Consider the following 4,561-nt stretch of genomic DNA (forward strand, 5'->3'; position numbering starts at 1 on the left):
GGGGCCGCGCAGGTGGGGCGGGTTCCGCGGCTCCGGCTGAGCTTGTCCGCGTGTGCCCGGCTCAGCCCGGCCCCGCACACTGCAGCATTCCGCCCGCACCGGCAGCCGTGACCGGGACGTCCTCTTTTCACGCCGGGAAGCTTTAATTGCGAGGAGCGGGGGGCGCGGGGTCCCTGTCCCCCTCCTGCCGCTGCCTTCCGAGGCGGAGAGGGAGGAAGGCGAGACCGTGCTGGTTTTCCAGGGCAGTCCCGCTTTGGAGGGACGGGGCCTGGAAATGGCCCTGTGCTCCTGTGTCGGTCACGGAGGTTCTGGGAAGCTCTGGGGTCGGTTCCTCCAGCGGTGCCCGGGGGCAGAAGGCGTGGGTGAGGCCGGAGGGGCCCGTGGGACACTCCCTGTGCCCATTACTGTCCCCTCGGGCCGACACCGCCCTCCGGATCTCTTCAGGGGCAGCCGGGTAAAGTTGGTGAAGCTGCTCAGGATCTCTGCATAGCCCTGGGCGTGGGACTCGCTGCCGTCAAGAGTAACAAGCCCCTGCACTCCCTTGGGACCTTTCCCTGCTGGGTCTGTCCTAAGGCCTTCCAAAACCCCAGTGCAGGGGTTTTCCACCCTTTGTGTGGTTAGAAAGTCCCTGTTCTTCACTTTGGTGTTTTATATAGAGCTAACAACGTGCCCAAAGGTTTCTTTGATCATTTTAACGTGTTTGGGTGCTTCTGCAGTGTTGTTCACTCAGGGTGGAGGACCTGGAGCCATCACAGATAATTTAATCAGTTATATAAGCTTGTATGTATGGCTTAGATGTAGATCACGGTATAGATACTGTACTGCTCAGTGGAACAATTATAATCCTGTGCTATTTGGTGGGAGGAGGTTTCTAATAGGCAAGAGGGTGAACGATCACGTGCCTCAGGAAATGGAGCATGGCTGTGCCTTCATTCTGTTAAATAAAGCAGAAACAAAGTCAGCATTGAATGGAAATGAAGTAGCTTCAAACCATAAATCACAGGATCATCTTCTCCCGTTTGGTGCCGTGTCTGTGCTTGGTGGTGGGGCTGCCCAAGTGTGTTTTTCGTTAGAATGACCTGGTCTGGTTTTCCTTGTGGATGGAGAGTTGCTGTTTTTCAATGGCTCAGAGGTGGCCCTGAGGCTGTGTGGCCCCATGGGCTCCTGCTGTCACATGGTGGCCCTTCAGCATCGATCGCCTTCCCAGGCTGCTGCAACTCCATTGACATCGACAGATACTGGATCAATAATTTACTGTTGAGTTCAGAGCCATGGGCTGGGTTAGAGCTGGAGCAGTGAAACAACAAAACGCGTTGGGAGCAAGCACAGGGGAGCAATTTCAGGAATCACAGAGAGGAAAGGCACGTGGTGGCTCGTGTTGGTGATGGTGGGGTGGAGAGCTGGTCCTTTGGGACATTGGCTGGAATCTGGTGGGGTCCAGGAGTGCTTGGACTGCCCCTCTTGTGCCTCGTTATCCCATTGCTGTGCAGAGGTGGAGAATACAAGTAGGGAGGAAGTGGCTTCCTGCTGCAGGAGTGCATTACAAAACCTCCCTGACATGAGCTCGGCTTCCAGCCTGGCTTTTAACACTTCACATGTTCTCCTGGCTTAGGCAAAAGTCTCTCCTTTTCAGGAGGGATTTCTTCTCAGAAGGAGTGGTCAGGCATTGGAAGGGCTGTCCAGAGATTGGTGGGTCCCCATCCCTGGAGGTGTGCAGAGAATGACTGGACATGGCACTGAGTGCTCTGGGCTGGGTGGCAAGGTGGGGATTGCTCACAGGATGGACTTGATGAACTTGGAGGGCTTTTCCAGCCTCACTGATTCTGGGATTCTGTCTTGAAATGCTGTTCCAAATTTAGAGCAACTTCTGCCTTCCCTTGCCTCAGCCTTGTCCTGTAACTGTTATTCCTGCCTAGTGGAGCACGCCAGAAAATGGGAGATTTTGAGGAGGATGAGCAGCCAAAGCTGGGACTTTGCTCCTTCCTGAACAGAGCCATTTCAAAATTCAGAGTTCTTGCTACCCTCTGAAAGTCCCATTCCATGCTTCTGGTATTCTGCCCCAGCCAGGAGGTGTGAGGAGTTTGTCATGAGCTCTACTGAGAGGTGATTTGGGGAGGAATGTTTGTTGAGTACTGCATAACACTGCTGAATTGTCCAGGTAGTGGTGGTGAAGTTACAGGAATAGCTACACAGGTGGTCTTAAAGTTGTGGAAATAAACCTTTGATTGCTGGAGAGGGGAGCAGTGAGTGGTGGGGAGTGAGCAAGGGAGGCTCGGGGGGATTTTCCCCAGGCTGAGCCTCCTCAGCTGCTCCTCAGTGTAAGGTCTCTGACACCCAGGTGGGAAAATGCCCTGGAAACAGGAGGTTGGATGGCAAATGTGGCCATTCCAGTGGTGTTCCCAGTTTCTGGCCTGTCGAGTGAAAGCGGTGGCAGGATGGTGATGTCAAGACAGCCAGGAATAGCTGACAGGAGTGGAGGGAGGTGTTTGTCTGACCAGATATTCAGGGGGTGACGAGGAGGGGAGAAAAGTGTCACTCCACAGGGAAAGCTGGGCTGTGTTCCAGCACACAGGAATTTTTAACAGAGCACTAGAAGGGAGCTGTTTATTCTCCCCCCCTTTCATATTTGCCCCCTTTGTACTCAAACCATCTGAGTGCTCCACAACAAGGAATTAATCCCCCCAAAATTACAGTGTAAAATAACCATTCCCTGACTCCTGTTTTATGGGTCATGGATGGGCTGAATGAACCGAACAAGGAATTAAGTTTGGGTTAGTGGCTGAACTCTTGCACAAAAGCTATTTTGAGCAGTTCTTTGTTCAGAAGTTGGAATTTAAAAGGGGGAAGTTGAAGCGCTTCAGGTTGTTTTGTTTGTGAACCTCCAAGTTCTGTGTGAGCTTGGAGATAAACACAAGTTGGCCTTGAGTAAGGACAGAATAGGGAGTTGGGGATTAATTAATTAACTAGGATTAACTAGTTCTGATTCTTGTAACTTACTGGGGGATGTTACTGAGGGCACACAGCTGCTGGGAGGGAGGGAGGACCCTGCAGGAATCGGTCTGTAGTCGCTCTTCATTAAAGTGTTGTTAATTAACAATGTTTTCTGTGTGGCCAGGTTAGACAGGGCTTGGAGCAGCCTGGGGTGGTAGAAGGTGCCCCTGCCCATGGCAGGAGGGGGAACAGAATGGGCTTTAAGGTCCCTTCAAACCCAAACCACTCAACCATTCGATGATTCTGATATTTTTCTGTTGCTGTTGGTTGCTTCTTCTCTTCCCTCTGTACATTTCTGTCCATTTTTTTTACTCTTAGAGGTGTGTGTGTGTCCAAGTTCAGGCCTTTCGTGGCCATTTCAATACCATTTCCCTGCCCTTGACCTCTCCTGTTGAGCCAAGCACTGGGAACTCCCACGAGGTTTTACACAGGGTGGGGAAACACCCAGCACCAAGCAAAAAGTGCTGCTTGGGAGTGGAAATATTTCCTTTTTCTTCCACTTTGTCGCCTCAAATGTGCCATGAGAGCTTTCCTCAAGGAAAGGTCCCTCCTTCACTGCTGCTGGTCACAACACTGACCCTTTCCATTGGTAAACTTGGCCTGTTCTGGACACAGGACTCACTGCAGGTGGGGATTGGAGGCTGAAAGCCACTTCCAGCCATGGATTTCCCCATGGGTGGATATTTTGGGTTTGCTTGGAGCCTTTTAGGCTCTCCTGCAGCAGGATTTCAGGGTGCTGTTCATCTACACCACCACGTTTTCCTTCCTGCCTCAATCCTCATGTTGGAATCGAGAGGCACCTGTGTCCATGTGGGTTCTATAAAAATTCACACAGAAGGTTCTCTCTGCCTCAAAGACACACTGTGAATGGCTGACTCGTGGTAATTAATAAAGGAAGAAGTGTATTAAAGCAAGGAAATTGCCTCAAAAGTGTTTTTTAATTTATTTTGATGATCAGCTTGAATAATTTATTGGAATATTTCATAATGTAGCAGTAAATGGACTGCTGGGAACATTTAGAAAAAAAATAAGTAAGTCTTAGCAATTGGGCACCTCAGTGCAGCAGTTTCTGGTGGAAAATCTTTGGCATTTGAGCAACGTGTGTGTTGTGTGCCCCCAGATCCCAGCTCCCAGGATGAGTTCCTGGCTCCCTGGCAGTGGCTGGGAGCAGCAGTGCAGTGTCATCCCCAGTGCAGGGATCCATGGCTCCCTAACCCAGTCACCTCTTGTGCAGCTCCCCTGGATGCTGAGTCTCTGGCACTGCTGGTTTTGGCAGCGTGGTGTCGTTCCCAGTGCAGTTCTCCGTGGGTAAAACTGGGAAAAAAAAAGTGTCACAATTTTCAGAACCTTTCTCTTGTTAACAGGTTGAAAAACCTGGTGTGGGAAGGGCCAAAATAAATGCTGGGATATATCCATCAATCCCAGCAGGACCATTCCCGGCTGGAAAATAACATTTACAAGGTTTTTAGCTTCCAGAAGCTTTACCAGGCTCTCCTACTTCTCCTTGATGAAGATGAGGTGGAGCCACACATCTTACTTTGCCCATTACCTTAATGGGGGATCATTTATT

Source organism: Molothrus ater, chromosome 30 (assembly GCF_012460135.2).
Source record: "Molothrus ater isolate BHLD 08-10-18 breed brown headed cowbird chromosome 30, BPBGC_Mater_1.1, whole genome shotgun sequence".
NCBI lineage: Eukaryota > Metazoa > Chordata > Aves > Passeriformes > Icteridae > Molothrus > Molothrus ater.